Here is a 23,861-nt window from a genome sequence, read left to right on the forward strand (position 1 = left end):
ACAACAGGTCTATCCCGACCCTGGCCAGGGACAACAGGTCTACCCGGGCTTCGCTGGGACATCAGGTCTACCCCAGCTCCGTCCGGGGAACACAGGTCTACCCAGCTCTGTAGGGACATCAGGTCTACCCCAGCTCCGTCCGGGGACAACAGGTCTACCCAGCTCTGTAGGGACATCAGGTCTACCCGAGCTCCGGCCAGGGACAAAAGGTCTACCCAGCTCTGTAGGGACATCAGGTCTACCCCAGCTCTATCCGGGGACAACAGGTCTACCCAGCCCTGTAGGGACATCAGGTCTACCCCAGCTCCGTCCGGGGACAACAGTTCTACCCAGCTCTGTAGGGACATCAGGTCTACCCCAGCTCCGTCCGGGGACAACAGGTCTACCCAGCTATGTAGGAACATCAGGTCTACCCGAGCTCCGGCCAGGGACAACAGGTCTACCCAGCTCTGTAGGGACATCAGGTCTACCCCAGCTCCGGCCAGGGACAACAGGTCTACCCTGCTCTGTAGGGACAACTGGTCTACCTCAGCTCAATAGGGGCAACAGGTCTACCCTTGTTCCGTAGGGCTAGCAGATCTCTGTCACAAAGACCTGGAAAGACAACAGGTCTACCCCGATTCCAGGGGGACACCAGGTCTACCCCAGCTTCTCTGGGAGACCAGGTCAACCTCGCTCCAGCGGAACATCAGGTCGTCCTCGCCCTGGCGGGACAACAGGTCTATCCCGACCCTGGCCAGGGACAACAGGTCTACCCGGGCTTCGCTGGGACATCAGGTCTACCCCAGCTCCGTCCGGGGACAACAGGTCTACCCAGCTCTGTAGGGACATCAGGTCTACCCCAGCTCCGTCCGGGGACAACAGGTCTACCCAGCTCTGTAGGGACATCAGGTCTACCCGAGCTCCGGCCAGGGACAAAAGGTCTACCCAGCTCTGTAGGGACATCAGGTCTACCCCAGCTCTATCCGGGGACAACAGGTCTACCCAGCCCTGTAGGGACATCAGGTCTACCCCAGCTCCGTCCGGGGACAACAGTTCTACCCAGCTCTGTAGGGACATCAGGTCTACCCCAGCTCCGTCCGGGGACAACAGGTCTACCCAGCTATGTAGGAACATCAGGTCTACCCGAGCTCCGGCCAGGGACAACAGGTCTACCCAGCTCTGTAGGGACATCAGGTCTACCCCAGCTCCGGCCAGGGACAACAGGTCTACCCTGCTCTGTAGGGACAACTGGTCTACCTCAGCTCAATAGGGGCAACAGGTCTACCCTTGTTCCGTAGGGCTAGCAGATCTCTGTCACAAAGACCTGGAAAGACAACAGGTCTACCCCGATTTCAGGGGGACACCAGGTCTACGCCAGCTTCTCTGGGAGACCAGGTCAACCTCGCTCCAGCGGAACATCAGGTCGTCCTCGCCCTGGCGGGGCAACAGGTCTATCCCGACCCTGGCCAGGGACAACAGGTCAACCCGGGCTTCGCTGGGACATCAGGTCTACCCCAGCTCCGTCCGGGAACAACAGGTCTACCCAGCTATGTAGGGACATCAGGTCTACCCCAGCTCCGTCCGGGGACAACAGGTCTACCCAGCTCTGTAGGGACATCATGTCTACCCGAGCTCCGGCCAGGAACAAGTCTACCCAGCTCTGTAGGGACATCAGGTCTACCCCGGCTCTGTCCGCGGACAACAGGTCTACCCAGCTCTATAGAGACAACTGGTCTACCTCAGCTCAATAGGGGCAACAGGTCTACCCTTGTTCCGTAGGGCTAGCAGATCTCTGTCCCAAAGTCCTGGGGAGAAAACACGTCTACCCCGATTCCAGCGAGACACCAGGTCTACCCCGGATTCTCTGTGACACCAGGTCTAGCTCGCTCCCGCGGGACATCAAGTCGTCCTCGCCCTGGCGGGACACCAGGTCTACCCCGGCCCTGGCCAGGACAACAGGTCTACCCAGGCTTCGCTGGGACATCAGGTCTACCCCAGCTCCGTCCGGGGACAACAGGTCTACCCAGCTCTGTAGGGATAACAGGTCTACCCCAGCTCCGTCCGGGGACAACAGGTCTACCCAGCTCTGTAGGGACATCAGGTCTACCCGAGGTCCGGCCAGGGACAACAGGTCTACCCAGCTCTGTAGGGACATCAGGTCTACCCCAGCTCCGTCCGGGGACGACAGGTCTACCCAGCTCTGTAGGGACATCAGGTCTACCCCAGCTCCGTCCGGGGACAACAGGTCTACCCAGCTCTGTAGGGACATCAGGTCTCCCCGAGGTCCGGCCAGGAACAACACGTCTACCCAGCCCTGTAGGGACATCAGGTCTACCCCGGCTCTGTCCGCGGAGAACAGGTCTACCCAGCTCTGTAGGGACAACTGGTCTACCTCAGCTCAATAGGGGCAACAGGTCTACCCTTGTTCCGTATGGCTAGCAGATCTCTGTCACAAAGTCCTGGGGAGACAACAGGTCTACCCCGATTCCAGGGGGACACCAGGTCTACCCCGGCTTCTCTGGGAGTCCAGGTCTACCTCGCTCTAGCAGGACATCAGGTCGTCCTCACCCTGGCGGGACACCCGGTCTACCCCGGTCCTGGCACGGACAACAGGTGTACCCTGGCTTCGCTGGGACATCAGGTCTACCCCAGCTCCGTCCGGGGACAACAGGTCTACCCAGCTCTGTAGGGACATCAGGTCTACCCCAGCTCCGTCCGGGGACAACAGGTCTACCCAGCTATGTAGGAACATCAGGTCTACCCGAGATCCGGCCAGGGACAACAGGTCTACCCAGCTCTGTAGGGACATCAGGTCTACCCCAGCTCCGTCCGGGGACAACAGGTCTACCCAGCTCTGTAGGGACATCAGGTCTCCCCGAGGTCCGGCCAGGAACAACACGTCTACCCAGCCCTGTAGGGACATCAGGTCTACCCCGGCTCTGTCCGCGGAGAACAGGTCTACCCAGCTCTGTAGCGACAACTGGTCTACCTCAGCTCAATAGGGGCAACAGGTCTACCCTTGTTCCGTAGGGCTAGCAGATCTCTGTCACAAAGTCCTGGGGAGACAACAGGTCTACCCCGATTCCAGGGGGACACCAGGTCTACCCCGGCTTCTCTGGGAGTCCAGGTCTACCTCGCTCTAGCAGGACATCAGGTCGTCCTCACCCTGGCGGGACAAAAGGTCTATCCCGACCCTGGCCAGGGACAACAGGTCTACCCGGGCTTCGCTGGGACATCAGGTCTACCCCAGCTCCGTCCGGGGACAACAGGTCTACCCAGCCCTGTAGGGACATCAGGTCTACCCCAGCTCCGTCCGGGGAAAACAGGTCTACCCAGCTCTGTAGGGACATCAGGTCTACCCCAGCTCCGTCCGGGGAAAACAGGTCTACCCAGCTCTGTAGGGACAACTGGTCTACCTCAGCTCAATAGGGACAACAGGTCTACCCTTGTTCCGTAGGGTTAGCAGACCTCTGTAACAAATTCCTGGGGAGTCAACAGGTCTACCCCGATTCCAGCGGGACAAGAGGTCTACCCCGGCCTCTCTGGGAGACCAGGTCTACCTCACTCCAGCGGGACATCAGGTCGTCCTCGCCCTGGCGGGACCACAGGTCTACCCCGACCCCGGCCAGGGACAACAGGTCTACCCAGGCTTCGCTGGGACATCAGGTCTACCCCAGCTCCGGCCAGGGACAACAGGTCTACCCTGCTCTGTAGGGACAACTGGTCTACCTCAGCTCAATAGGGACAACAGGTCTACCCTTATATCGTAGGGCTAGCAGATCTCTGTCACAAAGTCCTGGGGAGACAACAGGTCTACCCCGATTCCAGGGGGACACCAGGTCTACCCCAGCTTCTCTGGGAGACCAGGTCAACCTCGCTCCAGCGGAACATCAGGTCGTCCTCGCCCTGGCGGGACAACAGGTCTATCCCGACCCTGGCCAGGGACAACAGGTCTACCCGGGCTTCGCTGGGACATCAGGTCTACCCCAGCTCCGTCCGGGGAACACAGGTCTACCCAGCTCTGTAGGGACATCAGGTCTACCCCAGCTCCGTCCGGGGACAACAGGTCTACCCAGCTCTGTAGGGACATCAGGTCTACCCGAGCTCCGGCCAGGGACAAAAGGTCTACCCAGCTCTGTAGGGACATCAGGTCTACCCCAGCTCTATCCGGGGACAACAGGTCTACCCAGCCCTGTAGGGACATCAGGTCTACCCCAGCTCCGTCCGGGGACAACAGTTCTACCCAGCTCTGTAGGGACATCAGGTCTACCCCAGCTCCGTCCGGGGACAACAGGTCTACCCAGCTATGTAGGAACATCAGGTCTACCCGAGCTCCGGCCAGGGACAACAGGTCTACCCAGCTCTGTAGGGACATCAGGTCTACCCCAGCTCCGGCCAGGGACAACAGGTCTACCCTGCTCTGTAGGGACAACTGGTCTACCTCAGCTCAATAGGGGCAACAGGTCTACCCTTGTTCCGTAGGGCTAGCAGATCTCTGTCACAAAGACCTGGAAAGACAACAGGTCTACCCCGATTCCAGGGGGACACCAGGTCTACCCCAGCTTCTCTGGGAGACCAGGTCAACCTCGCTCCAGCGGAACATCAGGTCGTCCTCGCCCTGGCGGGACAACAGGTCTATCCCGACCCTGGCCAGGGACAACAGGTCTACCCGGGCTTCGCTGGGACATCAGGTCTACCCCAGCTCCGTCCGGGGAACACAGGTCTACCCAGCTCTGTAGGGACATCAGGTCTACCCCAGCTCCGTCCGGGGACAACAGGTCTACCCAGCTCTGTAGGGACATCAGGTCTACCCGAGCTCCGGCCAGGGACAAAAGGTCTACCCAGCTCTGTAGGGACATCAGGTCTACCCCAGCTCTATCCGGGGACAACAGGTCTACCCAGCCCTGTAGGGACATCAGGTCTACCCCAGCTCCGTCCGGGGACAACAGTTCTACCCAGCTCTGTAGGGACATCAGGTCTACCCCAGCTCCGTCCGGGGACAACAGGTCTACCCAGCTATGTAGGAACATCAGGTCTACCCGAGCTCCGGCCAGGGACAACAGGTCTACCCAGCTCTGTAGGGACATCAGGTCTACCCCAGCTCCGGCCAGGGACAACAGGTCTACCCTGCTCTGTAGGGACAACTGGTCTACCTCAGCTCAATAGGGGCAACAGGTCTACCCTTGTTCCGTAGGGCTAGCAGATCTCTGTCACAAAGACCTGGAAAGACAACAGGTCTACCCCGATTTCAGGGGGACACCAGGTCTACGCCAGCTTCTCTGGGAGACCAGGTCAACCTCGCTCCAGCGGAACATCAGGTCGTCCTCGCCCTGGCGGGGCAACAGGTCTATCCCGACCCTGGCCAGGGACAACAGGTCAACCCGGGCTTCGCTGGGACATCAGGTCTACCCCAGCTCCGTCCGGGAACAACAGGTCTACCCAGCTCTGTAGGGACATCAGGTCTACCCCAGCTCCGTCCGGGGACAACAGGTCTACCCAGCTCTGTAGGGACATCATGTCTACCCGAGCTCCGGCCAGGAACAAGTCTACCCAGCTCTGTAGGGACATCAGGTCTACCCCGGCTCTGTCCGCGGACAACAGGTCTACCCAGCTCTATAGAGACAACTGGTCTACCTCAGCTCAATAGGGGCAACAGGTCTACCCTTGTTCCGTAGGGCTAGCAGATCTCTGTCCCAAAGTCCTGGGGAGAAAACACGTCTACCCCGATTCCAGCGAGACACCAGGTCTACCCCGGATTCTCTGTGACACCAGGTCTAGCTCGCTCCCGCGGGACATCAAGTCGTCCTCGCCCTGGCGGGACACCAGGTCTACCCCGGCCCTGGCCAGGACAACAGGTCTACCCAGGCTTCGCTGGGACATCAGGTCTACCCCAGCTCCGTCCGGGGACAACAGGTCTACCCAGCTCTGTAGGGATAACAGGTCTACCCCAGCTCCGTCCGGGGACAACAGGTCTACCCAGCTCTGTAGGGACATCAGGTCTACCCGAGGTCCGGCCAGGGACAACAGGTCTACCCAGCTCTGTAGGGACATCAGGTCTACCCCAGCTCCGTCCGGGGACGACAGGTCTACCCAGCTCTGTAGGGACATCAGGTCTACCCCAGCTCCGTCCGGGGACAACAGGTCTACCCAGCTCTGTAGGGACATCAGGTCTCCCCGAGGTCCGGCCAGGAACAACACGTCTACCCAGCCCTGTAGGGACATCAGGTCTACCCCGGCTCTGTCCGCGGAGAACAGGTCTACCCAGCTCTGTAGGGACAACTGGTCTACCTCAGCTCAATAGGGGCAACAGGTCTACCCTTGTTCCGTAGGGCTAGCAGATCTCTGTCACAAAGTCCTGGGGAGACAACAGGTCTACCCCGATTCCAGGGGGACACCAGGTCTACCCCGGCTTCTCTGGGAGTCCAGGTCTACCTCGCTCTAGCAGGACATCAGGTCGTCCTCACCCTGGCGGGACACCCGGTCTACCCCGGTCCTGGCACGGACAACAGGTGTACCCTGGCTTCGCTGGGACATCAGGTCTACCCCAGCTCCGTCCGGGGACAACAGGTCTACCCAGCTCTGTAGGAACATCAGGTCTACCCCAGCTCCGTCCGGGGACAACAGGTCTACCCAGCTATGTAGGAACATCAGGTCTACCCGAGATCCGGCCAGGGACAACAGGTCTACCCAGCTCTGTAGGGACATCAGGTCTACCCCAGCTCCGTCCGGGGACAACAGGTCTACCCAGCTCTGTAGGGACATCAGGTCTCCCCGAGGTCCGGCCAGGAACAACACGTCTACCCAGCCCTGTAGGGACATCAGGTCTACCCCGGCTCTGTCCGCGGAGAACAGGTCTACCCAGCTCTGTAGCGACAACTGGTCTACCTCAGCTCAATAGGGGCAACAGGTCTACCCTTGTTCCGTAGGGCTAGCAGATCTCTGTCACAAAGTCCTGGGGAGACAACAGGTCTACCCCGATTCCAGGGGGACACCAGGTCTACCCCGGCTTCTCTGGGAGTCCAGGTCTACCTCGCTCTAGCAGGACATCAGGTCGTCCTCACCCTGGCGGGACAAAAGGTCTATCCCGACCCTGGCCAGGGACAACAGGTCTACCCGGGCTTCGCTGGGACATCAGGTCTACCCCAGCTCCGTCCGGGGACAACAGGTCTACCCAGCCCTGTAGGGACATCAGGTCTACCCCAGCTCCGTCCGGGGACAACAGGTCTACCCAGCTCTGTAGGGACATCAGGTCTACCCCAGCTCCGTCCGGGGACAACAGGTCTACCCAGCTATGTAGGAACATCAGGTCTACCCGAGCTCCGGCCAGGGACAACAGGTCTACCCAGCTCTGTAGGGACATCAGGTCTACCCCAGCTCCGGCCAGGGACAACAGGTCTACCCTGCTCTGTAGGGACAACTGGTCTACCTCAGCTCAATAGGGGCAACAGGTCTACCCTTGTTCCGTAGGGCTAGCAGATCTCTGTCACAAAGTCCTGGGGAGAAAACACGTCTACCCCGATTCCAGCGAGACACCAGGTCTACCCCGGATTCTCTGTGACACCAGGTCTAGCTCGCTCCCGCGGGACATCAGGTCGTCCTCGCCCTGGCGGGACACCAGGTCTACCCCGGCCCTGGCCAGGACAACAGGTCTACCCAGGCTTCGCTGGTACATCAGGTCTACCCCAGCTCCGTCCGGGGACAACAGGTCTACCCAGCTCTGTAGGGATATCAGGTCTACCCCAGCTCCGTCCGGGGACAACAGGTCTACCCAGCTCTGTAGGGACATCAGGTCTACCCGAGCTCCGGCCAGGGATAACAGGTCTACCCAGCTCTGTAGGGACATCAGGTCTACCCCAGCTCCGTCCGGGGACAACAGGTCTACCCAGCCCTGTAGGGACATCAGGTCTACCCCAGCTCCGTCCGGGGAAAACAGGTCTACCCAGCTCTGTAGGGACATCAGGTCTACCCCAGCTCCGTCCGGGGAAAACAGGTCTACCCAGCTCTGTAGGGACATCAGGTCTACCCCAGCTCCGTCCGGGGACAACAGGTCTACCCAGCTATGTAGGAACATCAGGTCTACCCGAGCTCCGGCCAGGGACAACAGGTCTACCCAGCTCTGTAGGGACATCAGGTCTACCCCAGCTCCGGCCAGGGACAACAGGTCTACCCTGCTCTGTAGGGACAACTGGTCTACCTCAGCTCAATAGGGGCAACAGGTCTACCCTTGTTCCGTAGGGCTAGCAGATCTCTGTCACAAAGTCCTGGGGAGACAACAGGTCTACCCCGATTCCAGGGGGACACCAGGTCTACCCCGGCTTCTCTGGGAGTCCAGGTCTACCTCGCTCTAGCAGGACATCAGGTCGTCCTCACCCTGGCGGGACAAAAGGTCTATCCCGACCCTGGCCAGGGACAACAGGTCTACCCGGGCTTCGCTGGGACATCAGGTCTACCCCAGCTCCGTCCGGGGACAACAGGTCTACCCAGCTCTGTAGGGACATCAGGTCTACCCCAGCTCCGTCCGGGGACAACAGGTCTACCCAGCTCTGTAGGGACATCAGGTCTCCCCGAGGTCCGGCCAGGAACAACACGTCTACCCAGCCCTGTAGGGACATCAGGTCTACCCCGGCTCTGTCCGCGGAGAACAGGTCTACCCAGCTCTGTAGCGACAACTGGTCTACCTCAGCTCAATAGGGGCAACAGGTCTACCCTTGTTCCGTAGGGCTAGCAGATCTCTGTCACAAAGTCCTGGGGAGACAACAGGTCTACCCCGATTCCAGGGGGACACCAGGTCTACCCCGGCTTCTCTGGGAGTCCAGGTCTACCTCGCTCTAGCAGGACATCGGGTCGTCCTCACCCTGGCGGGACAAAAGGTCTATCCCGACCCTGGCCAGGGACAACAGGTCTACCCGGGCTTCGCTGGGACATCAGGTCTACCCCAGCTCCGTCCGGGGACAACAGGTCTACCCAGCCCTGTAGGGACATCAGGTCTACCCCAGCTCCGTCCGGGGAAAACAGGTCTACCCAGCTCTGTAGGGACATCAGGTCTACCCCAGCTCCGTCCGGGGAAAACAGGTCTACCCAGCTATGTAGGAACATCAGGTCTACCCGAGCTCCGGCCAGGGACAACAGGTCTACCCAGCTCTGTAGGGACATCAGGTCTACCCCAGCTCCGGCCAGGGACAACAGGTCTACCCTGCTCTGTAGGGACAACTGGTCTACCTCAGCTCAATAGGGGCAACAGGTCTACCCTTGTTCCGTAGGGCTAGCAGATCTCTGTCACAAAGTCCTGGGGAGAAAACACGTCTACCCCGATTCCAGCGAGACACCAGGTCTACCCCGGATTCTCTGTGACACCAGGTCTAGCTCGCTCCCGCGGGACATCAGGTCGTCCTCGCCCTGGCGGGACACCAGGTCTACCCCGGCCCTGGCCAGGACAACAGGTCTACCCAGGCTTCGCTGGTACATCAGGTCTACCCCAGCTCCGTCCGGGGACAACAGGTCTACCCAGCTCTGTAGGGATATCAGGTCTACCCCAGCTCCGTCCGGGGACAACAGGTCTACCCAGCTCTGTAGGGACATCAGGTCTACCCGAGCTCCGGCCAGGGACAACAGGTCTACCCAGCTCTGTAGGGACATCAGGTCTACCCCAGCTCCGTCCGGGGACAACAGGTCTACCCAGCCCTGTAGGGACATCAGGTCTACCCCAGCTCCGTCCGGGGAAAACAGGTCTACCCAGCTCTGTAGGGACATCAGGTCTACCCCAGCTCCGTCCGGGGAAAACAGGTCTACCCAGCTCTGTAGGGACATCAGGTCTACCCCAGCTCCGTCCGGGGACAACAGGTCTACCCAGCTATGTAGGAACATCAGGTCTACCCGAGCTCCGGCCAGGGACAACAGGTCTACCCAGCTCTGTAGGGACATCAGGTCTACCCCAGCTCCGGCCAGGGACAACAGGTCTACCCTGCTCTGTAGGGACAACTGGTCTACCTCAGCTCAATAGGGGCAACAGGTCTACCCTTGTTCCGTAGGGCTAGCAGATCTCTGTCACAAAGTCCTGGGGAGACAACAGGTCTACCCCGATTCCAGGGGGACACCAGGTCTACCCCGGCTTCTCTGGGAGTCCAGGTCTACCTCGCTCTAGCAGGACATCAGGTCGTCCTCACCCTGGCGGGACAAAAGGTCTATCCCGACCCTGGCCAGGGACAACAGGTCTACCCGGGCTTCGCTGGGACATCAGGTCTACCCCAGCTCCGTCCGGGGACAACAGGTCTACCCAGCTCTGTAGGGACATCAGGTCTACCCCAGCTCCGTCCGGGGACAACAGGTCTACCCAGCTCTGTAGGGACATCAGGTCTCCCCGAGGTCCGGCCAGGAACAACACGTCTACCCAGCCCTGTAGGGACATCAGGTCTACCCCGGCTCTGTCCGCGGAGAACAGGTCTACCCAGCTCTGTAGCGACAACTGGTCTACCTCAGCTCAATAGGGGCAACAGGTCTACCCTTGTTCCGTAGGGCTAGCAGATCTCTGTCACAAAGTCCTGGGGAGACAACAGGTCTACCCCGATTCCAGGGGGACACCAGGTCTACCCCGGCTTCTCTGGGAGTCCAGGTCTACCTCGCTCTAGCAGGACATCAGGTCGTCCTCACCCTGGCGGGACAAAAGGTCTATCCCGACCCTGGCCAGGGACAACAGGTCTACCCGGGCTTCGCTGGGACATCAGGTCTACCCCAGCTCCGTCCGGGGACAACAGGTCTACCCAGCCCTGTAGGGACATCAGGTCTACCCCAGCTCCGTCCGGGGAAAACAGGTCTACCCAGCTCTGTAGGGACATCAGGTCTACCCCAGCTCCGTCCGGGGAAAACAGGTCTACCCAGCTCTGTAGGGACAACTGGTCTACCTCAGCTCAATAGGGACAACAGGTCTACCCTTGTTCCGTAGGGTTAGCAGACCTCTGTAACAAAGTCCTGGGGAGTCAACAGGTCTACCCCGATTCCAGCGGGACAAGAGGTCTACCCCGGCTTCTCTGGGAGACCAGGTCTACCTCACTCCAGCGGGACATCAGGTCGTCCTCGCCCTGGCGGGACCACAGGTCTACCCCGACCCCGGCCAGGGACAACAGGTCTACCCAGGCTTCGCTGGGACATCAGGTCTACCCCAGCTCCGGCCAGGGACAACAGGTCTACCCTGCTCTGTAGGGACAACTGGTCTACCTCAGCTCAATAGGGACAACAGGTCTACCCTTATATCGTAGGGCTAGCAGATCTCTGTCACAAAGTCCTGGGGAGACAACAGGTCTACCCCGATTCCAGGGGGACACCAGGTCTACCCCGGCTTCTCTGGGAGACCAGGTCAACCTCGCTCCAGCGGAACATCAGGTCGTCCTCGCCCTGGCGGGACAACAGGTCTACCCCGACCCTGGCCTGGGACAACAGGTCTACCCGGGCTTCGCTGGGACATCAGGTCTACCCCAGCTCCGTCCGGGGAACACAGGTCTACCCAGCTCTGTAGGGACATCAGGTCTACCCCAGCTCCGTCCGGGGACAACAGGTCTACCCAGCTCTGTAGGGACATCAGGTCTACCCGAGCTCCAGCCAGGGACAAAAGGTCTACCCAGCTCTGTAGGGACATCAGGTCTACCCCAGCTCTATCCGGGGACAACAGGTCTACCCAGCCCTGTAGGGACATCAGGTCTACCCCAGCTCCGTCCGGGGACAACAGGTCTACCCAGCTATGTAGGAACATCAGGTCTACCTGAGCTCCGGCCAGGGACAACAGGTCTACCCAGCTCTGTAGGGACATCAGGTCTACCCCAGCTCCGGCCAGGGACAACAGGTCTACCCTGCTCTGTAGGGACAACTGGTCTACCTCAGCTCAATAGGGGCAACAGGTCTACCCTTGTTCCGTAGGGCTAGCAGATCTCTGTCACAAAGACCTGGAAAGACAACAGGTCTACCCCGATTCCAGGGGGACACCAGGTCTACCCCAGCTTCTCTGGGAGACCAGGTCAACCTCGCTCCAGCGGAACATCAGGTCGTCCTCGCCCTGGCGGGACAACAGGTCTATCCCGACCCTGGCCAGGGACAACAGGTCTACCCGGGCTTCGCTGGGACATCAGGTCTACCCCAGCTCCGTCCGGGGAACACAGGTCTACCCAGCTCTGTAGGGACATCAGGTCTACCCCAGCTCCGTCCGGGGACAACAGGTCTACCCAGCTCTGTAGGGACATCAGGTCTACCCGAGCTCCGGCCAGGGACAAAAGGTCTACCCAGCTCTGTAGGGACATCAGGTCTACCCCAGCTCTATCCGGGGACAACAGGTCTACCCAGCCCTGTAGGGACATCAGGTCTACCCCAGCTCCGTCCGGGGACAACAGTTCTACCCAGCTCTGTAGGGACATCAGGTCTACCCCAGCTCCGTCCGGGGACAACAGGTCTACCCAGCTATGTAGGAACATCAGGTCTACCCGAGCTCCGGCCAGGGACAACAGGTCTACCCAGCTCTGTAGGGACATCAGGTCTACCCCAGCTCCGGCCAGGGACAACAGGTCTACCCTGCTCTGTAGGGACAACTGGTCTACCTCAGCTCAATAGGGGCAACAGGTCTACCCTTGTTCCGTAGGGCTAGCAGATCTCTGTCACAAAGACCTGGAAAGACAACAGGTCTACCCCGATTTCAGGGGGACACCAGGTCTACGCCAGCTTCTCTGGGAGACCAGGTCAACCTCGCTCCAGCGGAACATCAGGTCGTCCTCGCCCTGGCGGGACAACAGGTCTATCCCGACCCTGGCCAGGGACAACAGGTCAACCCGGGCTTCGCTGGGACATCAGGTCTGCCCCAGCTCCGTCCGGGAACAACAGGTCTACCCAGCTCTGTAGGGACATCAGGTCTACCCCAGCTCCGTCCGGGGACAACAGGTCTACCCAGCTCTGTAGGGACATCAGGTCTACCCCAGCTCCGGCCAGGAACAAGTCTACCCAGCTCTGTAGGGACATCAGGTCTACCCCGGCTCTGTCCGCGGACAACAGGTCTACCCAGCTCTATAGAGACAACTGGTCTACCTCAGCTCAATAGGGGCAACAGGTCTACCCTTGTTCCGTAGGGCTAGAGATCTCTGTCCCAAAGTCCTGGGGAGAAAACACGTCTACCCCGATTCCAGCGAGACACCAGGTCTACCCCGGATTCTCTGTGACACCAGGTCTAGCTCGCTCCCGCGGGACATCAAGTCGTCCTCGCCCTGGCGGGACACCAGGTCTACCCCGGCCCTGGCCAGGACAACAGGTCTACCCAGGCTTCGCTGGGACATCAGGTCTACCCCAGCTCCGTCCGGGGACAACAGGTCTACCCAGCTCTGTAGGGATAACAGGTCTACCCCAGCTCCGTCCGGGGACAACAGGTCTACCCAGCTCTGTAGGAACATCAGGTCTACCCGAGGTCCGGCCAGGGACAACAGGTCTACCCAGCTCTGTAGGGACATCAGGTCTACCCCAGCTCCGTCCGGGGACGACAGGTCTACCCAGCTCTGTAGGGACATCAGGTCTACCCCAGCTCCGTCCGGGGACAACAGGTCTACCCAGCTCTGTAGGGACATCAGGTCTCCCCGAGGTCCGGCCAGGAACAACACGTCTACCCAGCCCTGTAGGGACATCAGGTCTACCCCGGCTCTGTCCGCGGAGAACAGGTCTACCCAGCTCTGTAGCGACAACTGGTCTACCTCAGCTCAATAGGGGCAACAGGTCTACCCTTGTTCCGTAGGGCTAGCAGATCTCTGTCACAAAGTCCTGGGGAGACAACAGGTCTACCCCGATTCCAGGGGGACACCAGGTCTACCCCGGCTTCTCTGGGAGTCCAGGTCTACCTCGCTCTAGCAGGACATCAGGTCGTCCTCACCCTGGCGGGACAAAAGGTCTATCCCGACCCTGGCCAGGGACAACAGGTCTACCCGGGCTTCGCTGGGACATCAGGTCTACCCCAGCTCCGTCCGGGGACAACAGGTCTACCCAGCCCTGTAGGGACATCAGGTCTACCCCAGCTCCGTCCGGGGAAAACAGGTCTACCCAGCTCTGTAGGGACATCAGGTCTACCCCAGCTCCGTCCGGGGAAAACAGGTCTACCCAGCTCTGTAGGGACAACTGGTCTACCTCAGCTCAATAGGGACAACAGGTCTACCCTTGTTCCGTAGGGTTAGCAGACCTCTGTAACAAAGTCCTGGGGAGTCAACAGGTCTACCCCGATTCCAGCGGGACAAGAGGTCTACCCCGGCTTCTCTGGGAGACCAGGTCTACCTCACTCCAGCGGGACATCAGGTCGTCCTCGCCCTGGCGGGACCACAGGTCTACCCCGACCCCGGCCAGGGACAACAGGTCTACCCAGGCTTCGCTGGGACATCAGGTCTACCCCAGCTCCGGCCAGGGACAACAGGTCTACCCTGCTCTGTAGGGACAACTGGTCTACCTCAGCTCAATAGGGACAACAGGTCTACCCTTATATCGTAGGGCTAGCAGATCTCTGTCACAAAGTCCTGGGGAGACAACAGGTCTACCCCGATTCCAGGGGGACACCAGGTCTACCCCGGCTTCTCTGGGAGACCAGGTCAACCTCGCTCCAGCGGAACATCAGGTCGTCCTCGCCCTGGCGGGACAACAGGTCTACCCCGACCCTGGCCTGGGACAACAGGTCTACCCGGGCTTCGCTGGGACATCAGGTCTACCCCAGCTCCGTCCGGGGAACACAGGTCTACCCAGCTCTGTAGGGACATCAGGTCTACCCCAGCTCCGTCCGGGGACAACAGGTCTACCCAGCTCTGTAGGGACATCAGGTCTACCCGAGCTCCGGCCAGGGACAAAAGGTCTACCCAGCTCTGTAGGGACATCAGGTCTACCCCAGCTCTATCCGGGGACAACAGGTCTACCCAGCCCTGTAGGGACATCAGGTCTACCCCAGCTCCGTCCGGGGACAACAGTTCCAACCAGCTCTGTAGGGACATCAGGTCTACCCCAGCTCCGTCCGGGGACAACAGGTCTACCCAGCTATGTAGGAACATCAGGTCTACCCGAGCTCCGGCCAGGGACAACAGGTCTACCCAGCTCTGTAGGGACATCAGGTCTACCCCAGCTCCGGCCAGGGACAACAGGTCTACCCTGCTCTGTAGGGACAACTGGTCTACCTCAGCTCAATAGGGGCAACAGGTCTACCCTTGTTCCGTAGGGCTAGCAGATCTCTGTCACAAAGACCTGGAAAGACAACAGGTCTACCCCGATTCCAGGGGGACACCAGGTCTACCCCAGCTTCTCTGGGAGACCAGGTCAACCTCGCTCCAGCGGAACATCAGGTCGTCCTCGCCCTGGCGGGACAACAGGTCTATCCCGACCCTGGCCAGGGACAACAGGTCTACCCGGGCTTCGCTGGGACATCAGGTCTACCCCAGCTCCGTCCGGGGAACACAGGTCTACCCAGCTCTGTAGGGATATCAGGTCTACCCCAGCTCCGTCCGGGGACAACAGGTCTACCCAGCTCTGTAGGGACATCAGGTCTACCCGAGCTCCGGCCAGGGACAAAAGGTCTACCCAGCTCTGTAGGGACATCAGGTCTACCCCAGCTCTATCCGGGGACAACAGGTCTACCCAGCCCTGTAGGGACATCAGGTCTACCCCAGCTCCGTCCGGGGACAACAGTTCTACCCAGCTCTGTAGGGACATCAGGTCTACCCCAGCTCCGTCCGGGGACAACAGGTCTACCCTGCTCTGTAGGAACATCAGGTCTACCCGAGCTCCGGCCAGGGACAACAGGTCTACCCAGCTCTGTAGGGACATCAGGTCTACCCCAGCTCCGGCCAGGGACAACAGGTCTACCCTGCTCTGTAGGGACAACTGGTCTACCTCAGCTCAATAGGGGCAACAGGTCTACCCTTGTTCCGTAGGGCTAGCAGATCTCTGTCACAAAGACCTGGAAAGACAACAGGTCTACCCCGATTTCAGGGGGACACCAGGTCTACGCCAGCTTCTCTGGGAGACCAGGTCAACCTCGCTCCAGCGGAACATCAGGTCGTCCTCGCCCTGGCGGGACAACAGGTCTATCCCGACCCTGGCCAGGGACAACAGGTCAACCCGGGCTTCGCTGGGACATCAGGTCTGCCCCAGCTCCGTCCGGGAACAACAGGTCTACCCAGCTCTGTAGGGACATCAGGTCTACCCCAGCTCCGTCCGGGGACAACAGGTCTACCCAGCTCTGTAGGGACATCAGGTCTACCCGAGCTCCGGCCAGGAACAAGTCTACCCAGCTCTGTAGGGACATCAGGTCTACCCCGGCTCTGTCCGCGGACAACAGGTCTACCCAGCTCTATAGAGACAACTGGTCTACCTCAGCTCAATAGGGGCAACAGGTCTACCCTTGTTCCGTAGGGCTAGAGATCTCTGTCCCAAAGTCCTGGGGAGAAAACACGTCTACCCCGATTCCAGCGAGACACCAGGTCTACCCCGGATTCTCTGTGACACCAGGTCTAGCTCGCTCCCGCGGGACATCAAGTCGTCCTCGCCCTGGCGGGACACCAGGTCTACCCCGGCCCTGGCCAGGACAACAGGTCTACCCAGGCTTCGCTGGGACATCAGGTCTACCCCAGCTCCGTCCGGGGACAACAGGTCTACCCAGCTCTGTAGGGATAACAGGTCTACCCCAGCTCCGTCCGGGGACAACAGGTCTACCCAGCTCTGTAGGAACATCAGGTCTACCCTAGGTCCGGCCAGGGACAACAGGTCTACCCAGCTCTGTAGGGACATCAGGTCTACCCCAGCTCCGTCCGGGGACGACAGGTCTACCCAGCTCTGTAGGGACATCAGGTCTACCCCAGCTCCGTCCGGGGACAACAGGTCTACCCAGCTCTGTAGGGACATCAGGTCTCCCCGAGGTCCGGCCAGGAACAACACGTCTACCCAGCCCTGTAGGGACATCAGGTCTACCCCGGCTCTGTCCGCGGAGAACAGGTCTACCCAGCTCTGTAGCGACAACTGGTCTACCTCAGCTCAATAGGGGCAACAGGTCTACCCTTGTTCCGTAGGGCTAGCAGATCTCTGTCACAAAGTCCTGGGGAGACAACAGGTCTACCCCGATTCCAGGGGGACACCAGGTCTACCCCGGCTTCTCTGGGAGTCCAGGTCTACCTCGCTCTAGCAGGACATCAGGTCGTCCTCACCCTGGCGGGACAAAAGGTCTATCCCGACCCTGGCCAGGGACAACAGGTCTACCCGGGCTTCGCTGGGACATCAGGTCTACCCCAGCTCCGTCCGGGGACAACAGGTCTACCCAGCCCTGTAGGGACATCAGGTCTACCCCAGCTCCGTCCGGGGAAAACAGGTCTACCCAGCTCTGTAGGGACATCAGGTCTACCCCAGCTCCGTCCGGGGACAACAGGTCTACCCAGCTATGTAGGAACATCAGGTCTACCCGAGCTCCGGCCAGGGACAACAGGTCTACCCTGCTCTGTAGGGACAACTGGTCTACCTCAGCTCAATAGGGGCAACAGGTCTACCCTTGTTCCGTAGGGCTAGCAGATCTCTGTCACAAAGTCCTGGGGAGACAACAGGTCTACCCCGATTCCAGGGGGACACCAGGTCTACCCCGGCTTCTCTGGGAGTCCAGGTCTACCTCGCTCTAGCAGGACATCAGGTCGTCCTCACCCTGGCGGGACAAAAGGTCTATCCCGACCCTGGCCAGGGACAACAGGTCTACCCGGGCTTCGCTGGGACATCAGGTCTACCCCAGCTCCGTCCGGGGACAACAGGTCTACCAAGCCCTGTAGGGACATCAGGTCTACCCCAGCTCCGTCCGGGGAAAACAGGTCTACCCAGCTCTGTAGGGACATCAGGTCTACCCCAGCTCCGTCCGGGGAAAACAGGTCTACCCAGCTCTGTAGGGACAACTGGTCTACCTCAGCTCAATAGGGACAACAGGTCTACCCTTGTTCCGTAGGGTTAGCAGACCTCTGTAACAAATTCCTGGGGAGTCAACAGGTCTACCCCGATTCCAGCGGGACAAGAGGTCTACCCCGGCTTCTCTGGGAGACCAGGTCTACCTCACTCCAGCGGGACATCAGGTCGTCCTCGCCCTGGCGGGACCACAGGTCTACCCCGACCCCGGCCAGGGACAACAGGTCTACCCAGGCTTCGCTGGGACATCAGGTCTACCCCAGCTCCGGCCAGGGACAACAGGTCTACCCTGCTCTGTAGGGACAACTGGTCTACCTCAGCTCAATAGGGACAACAGGTCTACCCTTATATCGTAGGGCTAGCAGATCTCTGTCACAAAGTCCTGGGGAGACAACAGGTCTACCCCGATTCCAGGGGGACACCAGGTCTACCCCGGCTTCTCTGGGAGACCAGGTCAACCTCGCTCCAGCGGAACATCAGGTCGTCCTCGCCCTGGCGGGACAACAGGTCTACCCCGACCCTGGCCTGGGACAACAGGTCTACCCGGGCTTCGCTGGGACATCAGGTCTACCCCAGCTCCGTCCGGGGAACACAGGTCTACCCAGCTCTGTAGGGACATCAGGTCTACCCCAGCTCCGTCCGGGGACAACAGGTCTACCCAGCTCTGTAGGGACATCAGGTCTACCCGAGCTCCGGCCAGGGACAAAAGGTCTACCCAGCTCTGTAGGGACATCAGGTCTACCCCAGCTCTATCCGGGGACAACAGGTCTACCCAGCCCTGTAGGGACATCAGGTCTACCCCAGCTCCGTCCGGGGACAACAGTTCTACCCAGCTCTGTAGGGACATCAGGTCTACCCCAGCTCCGTCCGGGGACAACAGGTCTACCCAGCTCTGTAGGAACATCAGGTCTACCCGAGCTCCGGCCAGGGACAACAGGTCTACCCAGCTCTGTAGGGACATCAGGTCTACCCCAGCTCCGGCCAGGGACAACAGGTCTACCCTGCTCTGTAGGGACAACTGGTCTACCTCAGCTCAATAGGGGCAACAGGTCTACCCTTGTTCCGTAGGGCTAGCAGATCTCTGTCACAAAGACCTGGAAAGACAACAGGTCTACCCCGATTCCAGGGGGACACCAGGTCTACCCCAGCTTCTCTGGGAGACCAGGTCAACCTCGCTCCAGCGGAACATCAGGTCGTCCTCGCCCTGGCGGGACAACAGGTCTATCCCGACCCTGGCCTGGGACAACAGGTCTACCCGGGCTTCGCTGGGACATCAGGTCTACCCCAGCTCCGTCCGGGGAACACAGGTCTACCCAGCTCTGTAGGGACATCAGGTCTACCCCAGCTCCGTCCGGGGACAACAGGTCTACCCAGCTCTGTAGGGACATCAGGTCTACCCGAGCTCCGGCCAGGGACAAAAGGTCTACCCAGCTCTGTAGGGACATCAGGTCTACCCCAGCTCTATCCGGGGACAACAGGTCTACCCAGCCCTGTAGGGACATCAGGTCTACCCCAGCTCCGTCCGGGGACAACAGTTCTACCCAGCTCTGTAGGGACATCAGGTCTACCCCAGCTCCGTCCGGGGACAACAGGTCTACCCAGCTATGTAGGAACATCAGGTCTACCCGAGCTCCGGCCAGGGACAACAGGTCTACCCAGCTCTGTAGGGACATCAGGTCTACCCCAGCTCCGGCCAGGGACAACAGGTCTACCCTGCTCTGTAGGGACAACTGGTCTACCTCAGCTCAATAGGGACAACAGGTCTACCCTTGTTCCGTAGGGCTAGCAGATCTCTGTCACAAAGACCTGGAAAGACAACAGGTCTACCCCGATTTCAGGGGGACACCAGGTCTACGCCAGCTTCTCTGGGAGACCAGGTCAACCTCGCTCCAGCGGAACATCAGGTCGTCCTCGCCCTGGCGGGACAACAGGTCTATCCCGACCCTGGCCAGGGACAACAGGTCAACCCGGGCTTCGCTGGGACATCAGGTCTGCCCCAGCTCCGTCCGGGAACAACAGGTCTACCCAGCTCTGTAGGGACATCAGGTCTACCCCAGCTCCGTCCGGGGACAACAGGTCTACCCAGCTCTGTAGGGACATCAGGTCTACCCGAGCTCCGGCCAGGAACAAGTCTACCCAGCTCTGTAGGGACATCAGGTCTACCCCGGCTCTGTCCGCGGACAACAGGTCTACCCAGCTCTATAGAGACAACTGGTCTACCTCAGCTCAATAGGGGCAACAGGTCTACCCTTGTTCCGTAGGGCTAGCAGATCTCTGTCCCAAAGACCTGGAAAGACAACAGGTCTACCCCGATTTCAGGGGGACACCAGGTCTACGCCAGCTTCTCTGGGAGACCAGGTCAACCTCGCTCCAGCGGAACATCAGGTCGTCCTCGCCCTGGCGGGACAACAGGTCTATCCCGACCCTGGCCAGGGACAACAGGTCAACCCGGGCTTCGCTGGGACATCAGGTCTGCCCCAGCTCCGTCCGGGAACAACAGGTCTACCCAGCTCTGTAGGGACATCAGGTCTACCCCAGCTCCGTCCGGGGACAACAGGTCTACCCAGCTCTGTAGGGACATCAGGTCTACCCGAGCTCCGGCCAGGAACAAGTCTACCCAGCTCTGTAGGGACATCAGGTCTACCCCGGCTCTGTCCGCGGACAACAGGTCTACCCAGCTCTATAGAGACAACTGGTCTACCTCAGCTCAATAGGGGCAACAGGTCTACCCTTGTTCCGTAGGGCTAGCAGATCTCTGTCCCAAAGTCCTGGGGAGAAAACACGTCTACCCCGATTCCAGCGAGACACCAGGTCTACCCCGGATTCTCTGTGACACCAGGTCTAGCTCGCTCCCGCGGGACATCAAGTCGTCCTCGCCCTGGCGGGACACCAGGTCTACCCCGGCCCTGGCCAGGACAACAGGTCTACCCAGGCTTCGCTGGGACATCAGGTCTACCCCAGCTCCGTCCGGGGACAACAGGTCTACCCAGCTCTGTAGGGATAACAGGTCTACCCCAGCTCCGTCCGGGGACAACAGGTCTACCCAGCTCTGTAGGAACATCAGGTCTACCCGAGGTCCGGCCAGGGACAACAGGTCTACCCAGCTCTGTAGGGACATCAGGTCTACCCCAGCTCCGTCCGGGGACGACAGGTCTACCCAGCTCTGTAGGGACATCAGGTCTACCCCAGCTCCGTCCGGGGACAACAGGTCTACCCAGCTCTGTAGGGACATCAGGTCTCCCCGAGGTCCGGCCAGGAACAACACGTCTACCCAGCCCTGTAGGGACATCAGGTCTACCCCGGCTCTATCCGCGGAGAACAGGTCTACCCAGCTCTGTAGCGACAACTGGTCTACCTCAGCTCAATAGGGGCAACAGGTCTACCCTTGTTCCGTAGGGCTAGCAGATCTCTGTCACAAAGTCCTGGGGAGACAACAGGTCTACCCCGATTCCAGGGGGACACCAGGTCTACCCCGGCTTCTCTGGGAGTCCAGGTCTACCTCGCTCTAGCAGGACATCAGGTCGTCCTCACCCTGGCGGGACAAAAGGTCTATCCCGACCCTGGCCAGGGACAACAGGTCTACCCGGGCTTCGCTGGGACATCAGGTCTACCCCAGCTCCGTCCGGGGACAACAGGTCTACCCAGCCCTGTAGGGACATCAGGTCTACCCCAGCTCCGTCCGGGGAAAACAGGTCTACCCAGCTCTGTAGGGACATCAGGTCTACCCCAGCTCCGTCCGGGGAAAACAGGTCTACCCAGCTCTGTAGGGACAACTGGTCTACCTCAGCTCAATAGGGACAACAGGTCTACCCTTGTTCCGTAGGGTTAGCAGACCTCTGTAACAAAGTCCTGGGGAGTCAACAGGTCTACCCCGATTCCAGCGGGACAAGAGGTCTACCCCGGCTTCTCTGGGAGACCAGGTCTACCTCACTCCAGCGGGACATCAGGTCGTCCTCGCCCTGGCGGGACCACAGGTCTACCCCGACCCCGGCCAGGGACAACAGGTCTACCCAGGCTTCGCTGGGACATCAGGTCTACCCCAGCTCCGGCCAGGGACAACAGGTCTACCCTGCTCTGTAGGGACAACTGGTCTACCTCAGCTCAATAGGGACAACAGGTCTACCCTTATATCGTAGGGCTAGCAGATCTCTGTCACAAAGTCCTGGGGAGACAACAGGTCTACCCCGATTCCAGGGGGACACCAGGTCTACCCCGGCTTCTCTGGGAGACCAGGTCAACCTCGCTCCAGCGGAACATCAGGTCGTCCTCGCCCTGGCGGGACAACAGGTCTACCCCGACCCTGGCCTGGGACAACAGGTCTACCCGGGCTTCGCTGGGACATCAGGTCTACCCCAGCTCCGTCCGGGGAACACAGGTCTACCCAGCTCTGTAGGGACATCAGGTCTACCCCAGCTCCGTCCGGGGACAACAGGTCTACCCAGCTCTGTAGGGACATCAGGTCTACCCGAGCTCCGGCCAGGGACAAAAGGTCTACCCAGCTCTGTAGGGACATCAGGTCTACCCCAGCTCTATCCGGGGACAACAGGTCTACCCAGCCCTGTAGGGACATCAGGTCTACCCCAGCTCCGTCCGGGGACAACAGTTCTACCCAGCTCTGTAGGGACATCAGGTCTACCCCAGCTCCGTCCGGGGACAACAGGTCTACCCAGCTATGTAGGAACATCAGGTCTACCCGAGCTCCGGCCAGGGACAACAGGTCTACCCAGCTCTGTAGGGACATCAGGTCTACCCCAGCTCCGGCCAGGGACAACAGGTCTACCCTGCTCTGTAGGGACAACTGGTCTACCTCAGCTCAATAGGGGCAACAGGTCTACCCTTGTTCCGTAGGGCTAGCAGATCTCTGTCACAAAGACCTGGAAAGACAACAGGTCTACCCCGATTCCAGGGGGACACCAGGTCTACCCCAGCTTCTCTGGGAGACCAGGTCAACCTCGCTCCAGCGGAACATCAGGTGGTCCTCGCCCTGGCGGGACAACAGGTCTATCCCGACCCTGGCCAGGGACAACAGGTCTACCCGGGCTTCGCTGGGACATCAGGTCTACCCCAGCTCCGTCCGGGGAACACAGTTCTACCCAGCTCTGTAGGGACATCAGGTCTACCCCAGCTCCGTCCGGGGACAACAGGTCTACCCAGCTCTGTAGGGACATCAGGTCTACCCGAGCTCCGGCCAGGGACAAAAGGTCTACCCAGCTCTGTAGGGACATCAGGTCTACCCCAGCTCTATCCGGGGACAACAGGTCTACCCAGCCCTGTAGGGACATCAGGTCTACCCCAGCTCCGTCCGGGGACAACAGTTCTACCCAGCTCTGTAGGGACATCAGGTCTACCCCAGCTCCGTCCGGGGACAACAGGTCTACCCTGCTCTGTAGGAACATCAGGTCTACCCGAGCTCCGGCCAGGGACAACAGGTCTACCCAGCTCTGTAGGGACATCAGGTCTACCCCAGCTCCGGCCAGGGACAACAGGTCTACCCTGCTCTGTAGGGACAACTGGTCTACCTCAGCTCAATAGGGGCAACAGGTCTACCCTTGTTCCGTAGGGCTAGCAGATCTCTGTCACAAAGACCTGGAAAGACAACAGGTCTACCCCGATTTCAGGGGGACACCAGGTCTACGCCAGCTTCTCTGGGAGACCAGGTCAACCTCGCTCCAGCGGAACATCAGGTCGTCCTCGCCCTGGCGGGACAACAGGTCTATCCCGACCCTGGCCAGGGACAACAGGTCAACCCGGGCTTCGCTGGGACATCAGGTCTGCCCCAGCTCCGTCCGGGAACAACAGGTCTACCCAGCTCTGTAGGGACATCAGGTCTACCCCAGCTCCGTCCGGGGACAACAGGTCTACCCAGCTCTGTAGGGACATCAGGTCTACCCGAGCTCCGGCCAGGAACAAGTCTACCCAGCTCTGTAGGGACATCAGGTCTACCCCGGCTCTGTCCGCGG

This window comes from Agelaius tricolor, unplaced genomic scaffold (assembly GCF_023055355.1).
Source record: "Agelaius tricolor isolate 1412-34295 unplaced genomic scaffold, bAgeTri1.0.p SCAF_60, whole genome shotgun sequence".
NCBI lineage: Eukaryota > Metazoa > Chordata > Aves > Passeriformes > Icteridae > Agelaius > Agelaius tricolor.